Raw genomic sequence first — 18,682 nt, forward strand, 5'->3', positions numbered from 1 at the left:
TCCTCTAAGTAGCTCCCAACACTGTTCCTGGAGAGGCAAACAGGGAGGGCAAGAGAGAGGCATTCACTCCCTATTCCGACTGTCATGGCTCACACAGGAAGCGATGGGAGAACAGAACAGGAGGGAATAAAAGGCTTAGATGCAGCCATGCCCAGCCACAAGGTGACCCCATCTCCTCATAAGAAACTATAGAGGTGGGGTTACACATATGGACCTACATTACTCCAGGCGTGGGAGGGCCTTGCAAGCTGCAAAGTGGTGTGCAGATGAAGAGAAGGGGCCATGCCTTCGCTGTAGCTCTGCTGTTGAAGCATCAGGAGGCCAATTTGCTGTCTCCGGAGTGGTGTGTAAACAGGTGCACAGCATGTGCACCTGTGTGTGTATGTGTGTGTTTAAGATCAAAGGCTCTTGGAGACTATGCCATGGAGCCTAAAAATGAGGGGGGATTTCAAGATAATCTTAAGAGCAAGAAAAAAATATTATGTGTCAAAAGGAATTGGGAGGCTTAAATGGCTCCCAGGTGGGACACAGAATAAAGGAGCCCTTGCTGTTATTTTTTGATTGTCTCCACGCTGGGAAGACTGGCAGAGGGTCGCCATGGCAACTCTGGGCATCCAGCAGGGGGCAACCTGGACCCTGCAGGTTTTGTCTGGGCTGAGCTGTGAGTCATCCTATTGGAGTCCAGAGGCCAGGTCTAGATCCAATCCTGGCAGAATCCTTGTCCTGAATTCCAGTTTCCTCCTGATCTGGAAGTCAGTTGAAGGGTGAGAAAAGGACAGATAGAAGTTGTCTAGGGAGAGGCCAGGTCAAAGATGAGGTAGTCTCTGGATGAGGAGAGAGTAAAAGCAGTCTGAAGGGTTGTCACAGGAGAGGAGAGAAGCCATGTGTGGATGGCACAGAGGATGGGATGAGGATGGGGGAGGGGAGGTGATGGGCAGGCTGGAGTGTACAGGTTTGACTCTGATGGCTGTCCTCAGCCACCCCTGAGCCTCTGCTGAGCCAGAGTTTCCTGGGCTGGATCTAGAGTGTATTTAGCCTCAAAGGTGGCTTCACAGGTCCGGATCAGACACATGGTGCAGAAAAAAGACTACCTTCACTGGAAAGACAGCTATGGTAGCTCTACTCATGCATGTACAATCATACACAAAAGCAATGCTTTTTCTGCATAAGTGCATGTAGTATGTGTACATACAGAGGCCCGAGGTTGATATCAAGGATCTTCCTTGATTTCTCTCTGCCTTATTTGAGGCAAAGAGTCTTTCAGTTGAATCCAGAGGTCACCCATATGTCTCACCAGCCAATTCTGGATCTAACTAAGCCTCCTGTATCCTGGGCAGGGATTGTGGTGTTCTCATGGTTTCTGAGGACCTGGACTCTCTCCCTCACACTTGCACGGAAAGAACTTTGTCCATAGAGCTATCTCTCCACTGCAACAGAGGTCATGTTTATGGAATAGGCTGGAGGAAGAGTGAGTTCTCTGTTTATGGTAATGTAACCGCAAGTTCTGCCTCTGGCACTCCTGCGTCCCAGGGCGTGACACTCAATCAGCATGCTCTGTGTAAGTGAATGAGTGACAGAGGCTGAATGAACAGTGCTCAGAAAGCTGCATGGGAACCTAGGAGGCAGTTAACACCTTCCCTCCACTAATTTGCAGGCTGGTATTGAAAGAGCTAACCAAGCTAATGAAACCCAACTGATCTAAAAATGGCAGGTGCTAGTGTTGCTGAGAGGCTAAGGGAATCTGATGGTTGCAGGGTCTGGGCCGTGCCCAGAACTATGGACAGCCAGATCTAGAAAACACGGTCTGGATCCTTCTGAAGGTCAAATTACCAAACCTCAAATGTGTATAAAGCCATGGTTGGTATTGGCACCATCTTGACCCAGGATCTCTTTTGTTCATGGTTGGTACTAACAGGCAAAAGACCTGACGGGTGAGCCATCTCCCACTCAAGATTTTTGAGATCACACAATGCGAACAGTTTCAAATGGTGAGCAAGCTCGCCCAAGCTTTGCTCGATCAGCAGAATTCCCCCAAGCGAAAGAGGGTGGTACCGGCCTGGCCAGTGCCATGCTGACCACTTTACCTGATGAACTGGCTACTTCTGCCCAGTCCGTGTCCAGGGAAAGGGTCTTGATGTTTTTAGGTTTTGAGGTTGTTGGGTTTCTGGATCGATCCTCAGGGATTCTGGGCCGAGGTTGAGCAAGAGATGTCTCAGGATATGTCTTAAATTCTGGAGAAGTCAGGGGAAGCCAGAGCAGAAAATCCAGAATCCATTTCTCCTTCATGCCAGATCCCAGAGGGAGGCTCACGTGACTCCTGAAAGACAGGCACAAATAGACCAGCATGAGGGAAAGTTGTGACTCATTGACTTGAGGCAAATCTTTTGCCTTCTCTGAATTATGGGACAGAAGCATCCCTCACAGGGCCACAGTATAGATCAAATAGGAAGGCAGACACACAGTGCTTCATCAACGCAAAGTGCCAGAAGGAGTTAGCACTACCACCACTGCTGAGAGGGACTCATTAGGCAGAAGGGGGTCTCGTTCCAGCATCCCCGGAGACTCAAGAGCCTCTCTGGGCTTCCAGAACTACACTGAGAGACTGCGGCTGACAGCTATTTCGTCTTCTCAAACAAACCCACCATCTATTGCCTGTGGCTGCAGCTGGAAGAGACATGTGGTGTGTGTGTGTGTGTGTGTGTGTGTGTGTGTGTGTGTGTGCGCGTGCGTGTGCGTGTGCGTGTGCGTGTGCGTGTGTGTGTGTGTGTGTGTGTGTAGAACAAGTAAATCTTTTCCCCCATGTCAACATATCCTCTGGGTGATGTCTGCCTCTCATCTGTCACAGATGTTCAGCCTTCTGTCCTTCCATGACTGAGCGCCCGCAGGGCAGAGTCCGGTCTAGCATTCAGGGCCTGGCTAGTGGGGAAAGGTCAAAAGGAGGGGAAGGCCTTCACTCCCACCATGGTCTCCTCAGTTTTAGAAGTGCCCTCAGAACAGTAAGGTCAGAGGTGGGGATGGGGACTGGGCTGATCTCTGAATTGGGGGGGGGGACCGAAACCCAAAGAGGAGTTGCTCAAGGTCCACCGGGACTTACGTACCCTCTGATCTTAAACTCTAGAGCACGCCTATGCCAGGGAGAGTGGCACCTTTCTGTGAATTGAGAGTCAGGTCCCCAGCCAAGTGGGATACCCAGAGCCCCTAGGCCCTCGTGGTGTTGAATGGAACATTTGTTGAATGGAATCGAATTTACTGTTCGATTGCAGGTGATGTAATTTGATCTGGGTCTTATGAAGTCCTTAATAGAGTTAAGGTATTACCAGGATCTGCTGGGGCTTTTCTTCCATTTGTTAAAAAGAGGTTCTGGGCTGGAAAAGGGGCTCTGCAGAGTGAGGCACCTGTCTGCTCTTCCTGCCCCAGCTGCCATCGTACCATGCCCTGGGGAAGTTGCCATCTGTCTCCATCCAAAGCAAAGGTCTTTATCTCTGTGATAGGGATTGTCAGGCCTGGTAATTTATCTAAGGGACATGGCCAGGAAAGAGAAAGGAGGTGGGTCCCCTTAGAGTTCAGGGCCCAGGGGAGGGGAGCTCATATTCACTAGGTACATTGTGTGTGTCCCCTTTAGTTCACTCAATGCTCATAGCATCCCTGTGTGGCAGGTGCCTGAGGCCATTATGAAGGGATGTTTACCAGTTCTGTGGGTGATTTTTTTTCCTTTAAGCATGTGGTGAAGGGTTGTACTTCCTTGTCCCCTTCAGAGTTATGCATGGCTCATGACATGTTTAGAACAATGGAACTTCAGTGGAAGTTACACAAATCACAAGAGAAGCTGGCCATGCTTCTTCCTGCTGCCATGACAACTGTGGATGTACATGTTAAAATGGTGGCTAGCCATCAGTCTGGAGTCCTGACTGACAAGGAGCAGCTAACCCATGGAACAGGCTGAGAAAGGAGCTGGTGTTGTTGGAACTCGTAGGGGTTTAGTCATCTAGTTTGGCTGGACAATGCCACGGTGGTCCCCACTTTCCAGATGAAGAAATGGAGGCTAAAAAAAGTTTACCAACATGCTGTGGGAACTGGAGTGGGTACTCAGTAAAGATAGGACCCATTCCAAATCCATGTGAGGCCAGGAACATGGCCTTTCCAAGCTGGGCGTTAGTAGTTAACCCAGGCAGGAAGTGGTCAGTGTCCCTAGGCAGACCTCTGCCTCTCCTCACCTCCTTTCAGCCTTCACAGTGGCCTGCTGGAGATGGTGAGGCCTGAAGGTCAGAGGTTAGAGGTTGGACACCCTGGAAGTGCTACTCCCTCTACTAGGGTGACCTTGATAAGTTATAAGTCTTTTCTGTGCCTCAGTCCTTTCAGGGGTCAAATACTGCCATTCCTTCTGGTTACTTCAGGAACTAAGTGAGATTTTGGCACACAGTAGGACTCCACATCCAGGCTCTGCTATTACTGGAGGCAGGACCAGGGTTGTGGTGTCCCACCTCTCTACCCCACAGTTTCATGGAAAGAAAGCCAGATGTCCCTCTCCTGGGCACCCTTCCATCTCATGGACTCTTCCCTGGCCCCTAGAGAGACAGAGCATCAGTGTGGCATGACTTGCCTCGTGCCTGGAGGAATGGGATCTCACTGTCTCCTCTGCTACAAGTCTCCTATTTGTTGGTCCCCTGACTCTTCCCCCTGCCCAGGTATTCCCCCCCCCCCCCGCCAGGACTTAGTCACATCAGCTCCCATAGCACACCATCCCAGGTGGGCATTCCTTCCAGGGTCGGGGGTATCTCTAAGTCATCTGCTGTTGGAGTCATGTCTTGAACTATTATCTAAAGCACTATGCTGGCCTCTCCCTAGGTACACGGGAAGCCCCCCAGTCGGCGCTATTAGCCCACTGCAGAGAAGGGTTTATACAGCGAGGCCTTTATGTTCTGCTTTTAGATGTTCCCTATACCACTTTCCACTGCTCTGAGCAGCCGAGGACAGATATGAGAGAGTACAGACCTCAGAAAAGCTCCAAGGGATTTGATGGAGATGCCAGGAATGGGGCAAGGCCATGCAATTTAAGGGAAAAAATTACTTAAGGCCAGAACTAGTGATCGGAAAGGAGCCTAGACCCAGCTTTGCCCCTAGGCTGAGCCCAGGTGCAGAGTGCCCCTGATCCATCCTCGACAGCCACAGACAGACAGCTGCTCCCTCAGAGCTGTCTGACTCCGCCACTCTCTCTCCTCGCCTTCTTCCACCCCCTTCCCCTGCCCTTTTTCCCTTCCTAAAAACACAGAGAATTGGGATTCAGAAGCCTACACTGCCTGCAGAACATGGTTCAGCCTCCCAAAAGAGGAAATGCCAACGTGCGGGTTCTCATGGCAACTCCAGCTCCACCCCCTGCAGACGCCCAGCGCCCATATGGTGAGATTCGAGCAGGGCGCATTGACTCAGCCGGCCCTGGGACTGACTGGGGCTGCCATAAGGGGCATGTTGGACTCGTCAGCCGTCCTTTGGCGGCCCATGCAGGGGCCGGCATAAAACCCAGGAGCTCTCTGGGCAGCAGTGAGCTGGTATTTTCTAAGGCGGGCCTCACCTGTCTCCTGCCCCTCTGCCCTTGCTGTATGACATAAACGCTAGACTTGGGAGTTCCCCATGAGGTATGGGAGGGCGTAGGGAACAAAAGTGGAGCTAGGTGCTGTTTTTCTTGTTCTCGGCAATGGCACCAAGGCCTCTCTGCCAAGCAATGGTGAGGGTGCCAGAGCCCCGACCTCTAAGCCATGGAATGAAGAAGCCTTAGTTGAGCTGCCCTAGGGCACTGCCCCTCCTCAATCACAAACCTCTCGTGCCCACCAGGGTAGTGCCTGCCAGCCTGCCTTGTAGACAACTCTGCTTTTCTAGGCCAGCTGGCATTTCCATGACTAATGTAGCGGAAGCTGGTGCCAGGGTTGGGGACTGCAGGGCTGGTGGTTAAGGAGCAGTTTTCTAGGGATCAGCACTCATTCTGCATCCTTTTCTGGGGCCCTTTGGTACCAAGAAGAACAGAAGAAGTTCTTGGGTTCCCAGTACTTCCCATCTCCTCCTCACTTGACCTCAGATGTCAGTTAGCCCTGGGCCATCTTCTCTCTTGGGTGAATGTGGCAGGCGGCTGCTGAGATGATGATGATGATGATGATGATGATGATGATGGTGGTGGTGGTGGTGGTGGTGGTGGTGGTGGTGATGGTGATGATGATGATGATGGTGGTGGTGGTGGTGGTGGTGGTGGTGGTGGTGGTGATGGTGATGATGATGGTGATGATGGTGGTGGTGGTGGTGGTGGTGGTGATGGTGATGGTGATGATGGTGGTGAGGAGGAGGAGGAGGAGGGAGGAGGAGCAAAGACTGATCAGTTTCCTTCCATTCCGCCCATAAACCCTGAACTTTCTGCATGAATTCTACTTTTATCTTTCTTGTTTCTAGCCCTTCTAGCAGACATTTCTATGCATGTGAGAGCCAGAGAACCCCACAGGTGGTGGACCAGACCTGACAGGAACACATAAATGGGGCACCATGTGTAGAAACGACACAAGGTCATACAGCAAGCCTGGCTCTAGCAGGACCACAAAGCAAAAGCTGTTGTCTCCCTGCCTAGTAGCCCTTCTCACGGTCCCAAGCCGCTGCCTCCAATTATGTCTCCTCTCTGCTGAAAGAGGGATGGATGGGTAGATGGGGGCAGGGAGCAGGGACTGAGGAACAGATGGGCTTGGAGGCTCCATGGGGAGGGGGAGGCTGGTGGAGGGGGAGGAGCCCTGGAGAACCTGGAACTCTTACAAAGTTGAGAGTTAAAACATTCTTCACACTCCCGCCTCCTTTACTGTTCTGATGAACCAAGACGTGACAAAAATGTGTCAGATTTTTTAAAAAACCACACACATACACAAATGCCAGGCCTGTATCTACCGCCCGCCCAAGCTTGGCCCATCTGCTTCCTGGGAGGTGGAAGGGAAGGGGCCTTAGGAGTCCCACCTTACTCTGGTCACCTCAGTCCTGGCACACAAATGGCCCAGGCCATCATAGAAGGCTTTAAGGGGAAGGCCCTGCCCTGTTCTACTGCCTATGCCTCAGCTGGGCACACCCTGGAGTCCAGTTCTCCCTCTCCTCACTTTGAGCTGGGTGTAGCCTCCCTCTCACCTGCTGCGGCTGGGGCCCAGCACTTGTAGAGTTCTCCCTCAATGTACAGATCCAGAAACAGAGGCCTAAAGAGTTGGTTCACTCAACAAACACCAGCTGAGCCTGAATTTGCTCTTCACCTCGGGTCCATCAGGCAAAGCAGATTCAGTGCTGGCCAGAAACACAGGCATGTTCCCTGGCAGAGCAAGGCCAGAGAGGCACAACTTGGCAGCCTACAAAATCGTGTAGATAGACTGGAGCCTCTGAAGAAGTAGTCAGCTGGGCTGGCAGCAGAGACATCCAGCTAGGCTTTACTCTGCTGTGATAGACAGTGGGCTTTAGCACACAGGTCACTTCGTAGCAACTCTAGGTTGGGTTGGTGTCATGGGATCATGGGATCGCATGGGACTATGGACATGGAGACAGCTTAGAGAACAGCAGGTACAAAGGCTACAAGGACAGGACAGAAGACATTCTTAGAGGATGTAGGCTTGAGCAGGGGTAGGGTGGGGGACTAGTCTGTCAGGCCTGGCGAATCCCTGAGGGGACAGTTGAGATCGCCAGGTATGGGTATGGGCTTGCTGTGGTCAGATGTGCAGGGGAGACCCGTCACTTCTCAGAGCTGTCCATGCTCCACCTCCTTTCCCTTTCCCCTCTCACTCTGGAGGCCAGCCTGACCCAGGCCCCATGTCAAGGAGGCCCCTCCTTCTTAAGAGTCTGGTTCAGATGCCTTAACGCCACCTTTTCTGAAAAATGTGCTTGAACTTGTTTTGCAATAGTCCCAAGACAGAACTTTCCCACCTGAGGACCTCCCCACCCCCCGAAGCAGGTCTCCTCAGGGACCCTCACCTGAGTGTCTGTCCTTTCTCCTTGTCACTTTGACATCAAAGTCATAGGACCAGACACCATCCTAGGTGTGGACACAGGGGTTCAGAGAGGACAGAGTTTGTCTCATAACACACAGCAGTTCAGATAGGTTGGGGTCAGTTCAGAATGGTGCCACCCCTGCCTGAGTCCAGAGGCTCCAGGGTCCTGATGCTGAGCTAGGGTAAGCTAGACAGGGTAGGCTGTGACAGGGTAGGCTGTGACAGGGTAGGCTGTGACAGGGTAGGTTGTAATATGGAGTGCCGGGCAAATGGGAAAAGCTGGCCGAGGTTGGGAGATTTCTAATGGCAGTTTCTTAGATCAGTTATTGGATACCCAGGCGAGCCTGACCTTGAGAGCTGGTGGCTGGGAAAGGCTGTGGGCAGCCTAGCAGCAGATGCCCAGTCTCCTCCAGAGGAGGGCTTGGAGATGGAGACAGGTTGGTGGAAGGCGGAGGGGGCCCAGCAACCTGGCCAAAGAGGGGTGAGGAGTGGTGGGGAGGGAAAGTCCTGAAGAATTGGGCCTTCCCAACCCCAACTGGGGCTATTCAGGAGCAAGCTCTTTTCTGAGGAGCAAGAATGGGCCTTCCCATTGCAACATAGGATTCCTGTGTCAGCTCCATTTGAGGCTGAGAGTCAAGCCCTGGAGGATGCTCCACGGACCCCGGGCCTAGGAGGAATCCAGTGCCTCTGATTCCTCAGTAGGCCTGTGTGATGACCTCAACACCCAGATTTCCAAGGCACCCTGAGGCACTGGGGTGGAGTCTCACCTGAACCCCACCCTCCCACAGAGGACTGTGAGCCCCAAGCAGCAACATTTCCCTTGCTAATGTCTGCTGTGGCTGGAAGTGCTCACAGAGGGGTTTTTCTCTTCAGTGTCAAGTGGGAATGGAAGGAGAGGAGGGAGAGACTTGCTTCCCACCTCCCCACCTCCCGCTTCACTCCCCTTTCTCTCAACATTCTCCCTTCTTACTCATTAGAAATCCATCTGAGTTGATGGATTAATTAAATGATTTAATATATGCACAGTGTTAGAACAGTGCTTGACACGGTAAGAACTGAGCAGTGGCAGTCCATGACACCACTGTGGCGACACTCTTCCTTCATGTACGAGTGCCATAGTCTGAAAAACTCTAGCAGTCATATACTACTTAGTATGAATTACTTTTGGAAAAACAGATTGTCTCCGGATCACCTTCATCCGAGGCTAGCCAGTTTTGGTCGAAGAGCCATTTTGGAATTTATTGCAGGGAAGGCAAACCAAGCTAGGCACGGACGGGCCTCTGAGTGCCCAATCTACAGTGCCATCTCTAACTTAGGAGGAAGGGAGCGAGTGGCCTTCAGGAACTGGGTGTGCCCTCAGTTCTCCAGGGGCGGGGCTTGAGGGCTAGCATGAACAAGTATAGGGAAGTCACCTCCTGATGCACAGGTGCTCCCAGGACAGGCAGCGGCAGCGGGGAGAGACTGCGGGGCAGCTGGAATCAACTTCCTGTTCTCCTCCTCCCCAAGGGGCTGGGCATTGTAGGAGATAGGGTAGGCAATGGCAATTAGCCATGGGCAGGGAGGAAACAGAAGCCTTCAGCCTGCCTCCAGGAAGTGAGATGGGAGGTGTGTGAAAGGATTGAGATGGGGGGGTGGGTTAAACAGGTCTGGGTAGAAGGCTGAAAAGGGCCTTCAGGGGTGTTCCAGGCTCTAGGGGTTGGTTTAATCCCCAAGATGGCTAGCACTGAGAAAGCAGAGCCATAGAGGAGAGGCCAGCAAGCCTCTGGGCTGACAAGGTTTCCTGAGAGCGGTAGGATGAAATTTAAGCATGAGACTCTGTGGTCAGACTTCCAGAAGTTCTTGGACATTAGGAAACTAACAGGGAATGAGGAACGTCTGGAAAACATTGGCTTCTCTTAGCCCAAAGCAGCAAATAGAGCCTCCTTGGGCAGGAATTCAACTCTAGCTGGTCCCCCATCCACTGTGGAGGTGCCGCACACACTCCAAGGCAAGACACTTTGGGTCTCAGGTTTTGTGCATGAAATGGGGATAACAGTGCCTACTGTACCATCTGAGGCTCCAAATACGATCCAGTCTGGTCACTGTCCACTTCCTTGGCTGGGCTACCATACGGAACAGTAATGTCCTCAATACAATATGCAAGGCACATACATGCCAGCCTTCTGCCTCCACAGGCCCTGGGCTCTTTGTCTGGCCCACGGCTGCACAATGGGAGGGTCATGGGGTCCTTTCATGTCAGACAGTCCAGTTCTGCCCCTGCCTTTCTGAGCACTTCCTGCTTTTAACAATGGCCCAGCCACATGCCCACCCACTGCCCAGTCCTGTGCATGGCCTGAGGTAAGGTATGGAGGTGGGCCAAGCAGGATGGGATGACAGACACATTCACGCCTTTCAACCTTGCCCTAGTGATCAGGACATGCTCATAGGCTGCACTAGCCTGAAGGTTTCCAAGGCTCACAGTGCTTATCATGAATAAGGTCACAGTAGAAGGGGGACAGCATGGCTCCACAACTCCCGTTCCCCTCCTCAGCTGCACCTGCCAGGTCCAGTCTGGCTCCTGTCCAGGGAGCCTCTGAGAACAAGGCACAACCTGACTGTTTGGTCTGCAGGGAGTAAGAAAAGAGATTTCCTGTGTGGGTCATCAGGCAAGATGGATGGAGCTGGCTGGGGACCTCAGGACAAGAGGGTAGGGAACTGAGTCTTCACAGGACCAGCTGCCTGGCAGTCGGGCGCCCGTGCCCCAGCTTAGGGTGTCTACTCCTCGGTGGTGTTGAATGAGGGGCCTGTCTGCCTCTTCGTGGTCTATAACTAACGCTTCCAGTCCTGCAGAGTCTGCGCCCCCGCTCCAGGCTGTAAGGTTTTGAAGCCGACAGATCCAGTCCTGGGTACATACGTGTGTCCCCTTTATCACACAAGTGGACACACATCCTATGCTGGGAGAAGGCAGGTGCCACACGGGGCTGTGGGTATAGACGAACCAAGTTTGTGCCCCCCACCCCCTTATAGCTAACTTAAACCAAGTGCACCATTCTTTCATTCAACAGGCAGCACAGCTGACACCCGCCATCATGCCCTGGCAGGAGGAATAAGAGATTGGCTGGGTCCCCTGAGGGCTGTGCCAGGGTGAGGGGTGGGGGTGGTGAGTCTTCCAGCAGAGAACTCCCCTGGACGCAGTCTCCCAGCTAAGCAGGCTGGGCTAGCCAAAAATACCCCTCACCCTCTCCTAGCATGCCACATCTCCTCACTGAGCCAAAACCCTACATCAAGCTCCCTTCTGAAATAGCAGTGGCTTCTTCGGCCTCCTCTCTACTTCCTCCTATGGGATCCCCTTCCCTGAGATATCTCAGCCAGTCTCTGCTTCACCACCAACACGCAGTCCTCCTCTGTGCTTTGGGCACTGCTACATGGCTCTGGGGCCATACATGACTTATGGGCTCACTGGAGACAGTCACAAACCCTTGTCCCTCAGACCCAGGAGGCTGAAATGGGAGGGCCCAAGGGGTGAGAGAGTATCTGTCACCCTCTGTGCCATAAGTAAGTGTGAAAAGTGACCCACTAGTGCTGGGGCCCTGGTCAGAGGAAATTTTCAGGTCCCCACCACAGGGTCAGCAGGACGAGGGTCAACCTTGGCCTCAGACTGCAGCCAGGATCTGCAGTACTGTGCGTCTGCCGGGAGGATGGGGGAGGCCAAGGAGCCCTTTCTGGAAGAATGAACCAGATCTATCCCCACCTACTCCCCAACCCGAGTGTGTAGTGTGTGTGTGTGTGTGTGTGTGTGTGTGTGTGTGTGCAGCCCCAGCGGTTGGAGCAGGGAGGGAGGAGGCTTATTGAAAGCCCTAAGAAATGAAAGAGAAATCCTCTCAAATCCCTGGCTGCCATCGCTAATAGCTGAAATATGCTCTTGACAACAGGTGAAAGACCCAGATCCTCTAGCTGGGACTCCAGGCCTAGTTGACAGAGGGTTGAGACTGTGGCTGGTCAGGGGTTTGTGGGCCATGAGACCCTCTGGCTTTCTTGATGTCTCCTTCTAGACAGTGCCTCATAGGATCTTGTACAGCTGCTCTGGGAGGCATCTAGAAGGCACACAAGGGTATATTTACCAGCAGTCTCTCAGAGATGTCTGGGCAAGGTCTTGTCAACCTAAGCTGTCCCCTCAAGGCACATGCCTTTCCACAGTGCCAGTCACTGAGAAGTCCCCAGTAACTTGGCTGGGCCTGTCTCCGGGACTTCAGAGAGCCTTGTGAGGTACCAGGGAGAGCCAGACCCAGGAGCAGCAAGTCCCTGCCACCTCTGGCTATGGAGGGAGAGACAGAGGTATCCCTGTAGGGCCGGCTGCTGGTCATGCCTGGGCTCTTGTGTCCACACATGGCTGTGGACCAATGTTTCCAGAACTCATGCTGCACCCTACCTTCTTATGCATGAGCGTGAACTGGCATACAGTGGGCCCATATGTGCACCTGCCTGGGCTCTGTGAACATGGGCAGGACTGCTTTTATGGCCCCATGGGTGTGAGGGAAAGATTTAGAAGATTAGCCACTGGGTGTCTAAGCCAAAGCTATAGACACTGCTGGGAGACAAGACTCCAGAGGAAGGCCTCATCGCTTGTTCAAGCTCAATGCCAGGCTGGTGCTCTTCTGTGACCCTGCATCAACCCTTCTCCCCCAGGCCTGTCCACCACAAGTCCCTACGTGGCATATAGCCCAATTCTATGTTAACCCTAAGAGCTGAAACCCTGCCTCTGGCCAAGGACTTTAACACGTCATAGAAGGATTGAGGTACTCAATACTTGCTGCCTTGTTGGGACTCCAGTTTGCTTGGCCTTTGCCTCCATTCTGCCCATTATGGCAGATGCTCTGACCTGAAGGTCCCTCACAGCTGTGGAGGCAGCCATGACCCCAGCTGTCCTCCAGGCCTGGCTCATGGTATCCGGCTCCTAAGTCCAAAGCAGTCCCAGCTTGTCTCCACACATCCTTTTACGGCTGGCTCAGTTCCTAGGCCAGGGAACTGCCCACCCATGGACGCTGACCTACCCATGCCGAGAAGGTGAGAAGCAAAGCTGGACCATTTCTGGCTTGCCTGTGGTGGGTACCAGGCCTTCTCAGAGCCTTTGCATAGACGGTCCCCTCTTCCTGGAGTCCCCTTCCCAACAGTCCGAACACACCTGCTTTTCCTTAAGCTCTAATGTTTTCATTGCTGGGTAGCCTTCTTCCTCCAATCCATCCCTCCCCTGTCAGCACTACCAAGCCTCCACTGGGCCAGTTCCTCTGCAATTGGTCAGCCCTGTTCAAGCTTTTGTCCCCAATAGGCCATGAGTTCCCTGAGGGCATGGACATAGGTTTTAGTACAAAGCACCTAACAAGTGTTGGTCAAGTCCCAGCTCTGCACTGGGATCTCAGCTGCACAATGTCCTCCTGGGGTGTGGACACACTGGGAAATGTGGAGTTCTGTTGTCACCGTCCTGGTGGCTGACTGAGGACTGAGTGAGTACCTGCTTCAGGACTGTGTCCATGTTGGGGGGTGGGGTGCAACCTCTTACCCTGGAGCTCCACATGCACAAACAGATATTCCTAGACAAATTGAATTGGTGCAGAGGCAGGCAGAGGCTCCTGGAAGATCTTGGGACCCACACGGCCTGCTTCTTGGGGCCACAGCTTATCTTCGCTATCCCCAGCAGCTAATCTGACTTAGCACCTCAGTTTCCCCCATCTGTAAAGCAGAGCTGGTGAGTGGGATATCAAATGCTTGTGAAATGATTCTAACGGAGCCTGGCACAAATGAGCTCTCAACACAGCTGGGCCCGAAGGTGGCTCAGGCAGTAACGTGCTTTCCTTGCATGCTTGAGACCCAAGTTGGATCAATAGAATACATGAAAAGGAAGCTGGGCATGGTGGCTGTTACTTGGAATCCTATGTGCTGGGGTAGCATAGACAGGCAGACCCTTGGCAGCTCAATGGCTGGCCAGACTAGCCTACTTTGGAGCTTCAGGACAGTGAGAGATTGTCTCAAAAGAAGTAGACAGAACTGTGGAACAATACCTAATGCTGTCCTCTGGATTCCACATGGGTGTAGACACATATATGTCTCTACATCCATGTACATACATGTGCTTTTACATGCATACATAGGGGGAGGAGAGGGAGAGGGGAAGGGGAAGAGATAGGGGGAGGGGAAGAGACTATTGACCTGCACTGCTATTTTGTTTTAATACAGGCCTAGGTATCAAGTCCTGGATAGGCCACAGCCAGTGGCAAGCAAGAGGCAAAGTCAGACATGAGTATCTGACTCATGTAACCTGTCTGGTAGTGTCAGGCTTGGCCCTCTCTGCTCATGGAACTGAAGGCTAGTCATCTGGATAGTGGTAGCTGGAGGCAAATAGCACCATGATGGGTGGTTGCTGACTAAGCACTCTCTGTGTAGGAAGAAGAGCAGAAACCTGAGGTGGATGGACCAGGATCTGGGAGCATGCATGTCCACACGGGAGCCATGCCTAAATGAAGCCAGCTCACTGGAAGGGAGGCCATCTTCCCTGTGCTAAGGACAGGTTGAGTCGGCATTCTGTCACCTCCAGCAATCCAAGAGGCCCTTGCTGGAGTCTTCCGGGGCTACGGGGACCCTATACAGAACAGCTAGGACTTGCCCAGAACTGTGGAGGCTGCTCTTTTGGCCAAGCCAACATGGAAGAATAGGGGTGGGCAGTGTAAATGTTCCAGGGATGGGCAGGATGGTGGGTGCCAAGGTAAGCTGTGTTAAGGGGCCACATGTGTCTGTTGGCAGACAGAGTGGAAGAATGAAGTGGAGAAGGGGGCTTGACTTTTTTCAGACCAGGCCCCTCAGTTCTTCTCCCTCCTTCAGCCCTCCATTGGTGTGCCAGTGTGACATTAACAGCTGACATTCGTAAGCCACAGCTCTTCTTCTTGTCTGCCAGACCAGGCTCAGTCAGGCAGAATTGCTAATTACAGCCACGACGAAGAAATATCAATGAGAACGGCAACACCCTGGTACCTGCCTGCTTGAGAGGAAGAGATAGATGTGGCCATCTCTCCAGGACACTATGACTGGGAGGGAGGAGGAGGGTGGAGGAGGAGGGAGGAGAAGGGTGGAAGAGGAGGGAGGAGGGAGGAGGAGGGTGGAGGAGGAGGGAGGCGAGTGGAGGAGGAGGGAGGAGAAGGGTGGAGGAGGGTGGAGGAGGAGGGAGGAACAGGAGGGAGGAGGAGGGAGGAGGAGGAGGGAAGAGGGAGGAGGGAGGAGGAAGGAGGAAGGAGGAGGGAGGAGAGATGGTTGTGGGAAGGGAGCATCCTTTAGCTTGGCTCCTCCATTTCCCAGGCAAGGTCTTTTCTACCAAGGGCCCAGAGCTGGGTCTGCCCCGGCCCCCATTCATCAGAACGTCAGGCCTGCCTCTGCCTGTTTAGACCTCAGTGAGGCCTTCTACCATATGAGTAAAACAATTCTAGTCCTGCCTGGAAGGTGTGAAGGAAGAAGTGAGTGAGGTGTACAAGCCAGGTGGGGGAGGGGGTGCTCCATGAGCAAATGTAGGAGGTTTATGGACTAGGGCTACAGGGGTCGAAGCAAAGGTACCAAGGCCACCAACAAAGGGACAGGCATGTCCTAATTTAAGGAACTCTCAGAAGAAAATACCATTAACACCTTCAATCAAGTACTAAACTGTGATCACAGTTAAAGAGACACTGACAGGCCTCATACCAGCGGTAGTCTGCGACCCCTGAGCCAGGAAGGTGTGAGTGCTTTCAAGACTTCCAGGCCACACACAAACCCTGACCAGACTCAACTGCAGGCCAGGCTTTGCTTGAGGGAACCCGAGAATGCCACATGTAGAGTCAGAAAAACAGGCTCATTGAGAAGCTTCCAAGATAGCTGAAAGCAAATACGGGAAACATTCATGCTGGATAGACACATACGAACCGGCATGATCAGGGTTACATACTCGGTCATACCTGAACATATACAGACAAGAAAGAGGAAAATGCACAGATACACACACTCAAAAACATACCCCAAACACACAGACACAGGGAGACACACATATATGATTAGATGTTCAAAACACACACACACACACACACACACACACACACACACACACAGAGAGAGAGAGAGAGAGAGAGAGACAGAGAGACAGAGAGACAGAGAGAGAGACAGAGACAGAGACAGAGACAGAGAGACAGAAAGAGCATTTGAAGTTCTAAGCTGGGCTCTCACTGGCCCTTGAGGCCCTCTCTGTCTGCTTAGAAGGAAATAAGAAGCCCCATGCTGCCTCTGGGTACACATGGCCTCTCTAGCCCTGGCCAAGCCAAGTGATGGTGACTAGGCTGCCTGGGAGGCAAAGCCCAGCGTGGCCTGAATATTTCACAGGAGATTTTGCTTCACAGAAAATCCCTTCTTCGCCTCTGTGCATGTCAGGGTATAATTACCCATTAAGTGGCAGAGCAGAAACCTGGGTGTCTGCACTGCCCTTGGCTCTGCGGAGCCCTGGAAGCTCCTGGCCAGGCACGGCCCAGCTCTCACCCAGCAGAGAGGAGAATGCTGTGTGTCATCTTGGAACATGGAGCATACTAGTCTAGAGTCACGTCAGCCCTGGCTTCTCAGACTGCCAGCTGCCATGTGAGGAAGGGTTGAAGCTGACCACTGAGTCTCCCTTTCTCTCCAGCCACTGTCTATTTCCTAGAAACATGACAGGGGATATAGAGTGAGACAGAAGGCATTGGAGGAAGGGAGGCACTGAGGCTGGGCCCGGTGACCCTTGATCCTGCCCCCAGAAACTCTCTTCCCTCCCCAAGTCCTAGAAAACATTCCGGGGAGTGAAGTTCAGTCCCAGTGGACCCCCTCCAGAATGCCCCCTAGGACCACCAAAGTCCGCAGCCCTCTCCATCGATGCTTGTAATCAAGGCCTGACCCAGCAGGAGGTGGCAGTGCCCAAGAGCCTATACCCAATGCATCCAAACTAAACATGGTGCAGAACCGGCAAGCCCACAGTTTAGAGCAGGTCCAGGAGACTCAAAACAAGGCTGGGCACATGTGTTCACGACAGCACTATCCGCAATGGCTCTGAAGTAAGGACTACTCAAATGTCCTTGACTGATTGGATACACAAATGTGGCACACGTAGTAAACTATTATGCAGTCATGATAATGGACAGGACAGAGAGACACGGCCCAGCTTAGAGGAACACGAAACAATGATGCCGAGGGCCAGGGGTTCGGTGACTCCTGCTTGAAACCAGAGTGGGTCAGGTGTTGCCAGGGACAAACCTAGGGGAGAACAGGGAGGTTCTCATAGGGACAGGGTTTCTTTTGGGGTGACAGAAACACACTGGACTTAGATAGTGACCATGGTTTCATAATCTAGTGCATATCCTAAAAACTATGTCAAATGGCAGCCTTCATGGTATATGGATGATGTTTCACTTAAAAAAAAAACAACCATTAAATGGAACAAAAGGTACACACACACACACACACACACACACACACACACACACACACACACACACGACCTCGAATGCTTTGCCTCTTGCTTATACATTTGTTTCCCTCCCAGGCATGAAAGCAGAGCCCGAGGCCCAGCCATCTTCCTGGAGTTGTCCACTCAGAGAAGGCACTGGGCTGGAACAGTGACCACAGCAGGATATATTCATGTAACCCTCAGGCTGGCACCAGTCCATAGGCATGACCCATGAGGCTTGTGGGCTTTTAACTCATGCCCTAAAGTCAGGTGGCAGTCTGGAGGCAACACTAGGAAGAAAAGCCAGGCCTTGTATGAGCCAGGCTGTCACAGTGTTGGCACGAAGGGCAGCTCTGCCATTGTTTCCTGCCCTGTGGCCCTCCAGTTTCCCAGAGCCGCCGCATCAAGTCTGCTTGCTAACCTTCCTCTTATAGGTGAGTGCCACCCAGTCCTTCTGCCTTTCCATTCACACAGAAGCCCTTTGAACTCTTGCTCAGCTCCTCTCTCAGGTATCAGGCATTTCCTCCCCTGCTGGAAGTTTCCATAGCTTCCTGCCCTCCCTCAGGGTGTCCTCCATGAGCAGGTACAGCATTTTGGGGAACTTGAGTGCACTGGGCTACAGGCTGACCCAGGACCTGCCAGGCCTCCAGCTAGAAGCAAGGTAACTCAGGGCCTGGTTACCATCAAGGATTACCGGTGCCTTGGGAGGGGGCAGGTGACAGGAAATGGGGTGCTGGTGGGGAGGTTGCTTTTAGGGCCCCAGCAAGACTAAGCCAGAGTGAAACACAATAAGAACAGTTCGATGTCTGTTACTTTTACATATGTGATGGCCACCTATAGACGCAGATCTGTCGTGAACAGAGAGGTAAGGAGAGGAGTGGGGTCCCTCCTGTCCCTTCCCCAGAGCTAACTGGCAATAGAAGTAGGATGAGACAATTGTACCCCTGGGCTATCTTAGTCAGCCGCCTGCTTCAGTGAACCCTGATCAGGTGTATACCTTGAACCCTGAATCTCACTCTGGCGGCAAACTGAACCTTAACCCTCCAGGCAGTGGTAGGTGGACTGGCTCTCAGAGAACTGGAGGATATTCCAGATGGCTCACTCTCTCTCTCTCTCTCCTCCCCCTCTGCAGGGTTGGATGACAGATCTGAACTGTGGGTGCTGGAGATGGGTCTCAGCTGAGTGACTGCTGACAGCTGGCCCAGGCTGGATCACGAGTGGCTGATTTCCT

The 18,682-nt window shown here is 52.7% G+C and overlaps 1 protein-coding gene across 5 annotated transcripts in view; it reads right to left on the reverse strand.

Annotated features, from left to right (window-relative positions):
• Window positions 1–18,682, reverse strand: part of Lingo1 (leucine rich repeat and Ig domain containing 1) — a 182,211-nt gene that overhangs the window by 32,312 nt on the left and 131,217 nt on the right. For all 5 annotated transcript variants that reach the window (XM_008766270.4, XM_017595646.3, XM_017595647.3 and 2 more), the window contains one exon: window positions 2,085–2,317. The gene's annotated coding sequence lies outside the window, so the exon portion shown is untranslated. The remainder of the gene's footprint in view (window positions 1–2,084; window positions 2,318–18,682) is intronic.

The sequence above is a fragment of the Rattus norvegicus genome, chromosome 8, assembly GCF_036323735.1.
Source record: "Rattus norvegicus strain BN/NHsdMcwi chromosome 8, GRCr8, whole genome shotgun sequence".
Classification (NCBI taxonomy): Eukaryota; Metazoa; Chordata; class Mammalia; order Rodentia; family Muridae; genus Rattus; species Rattus norvegicus.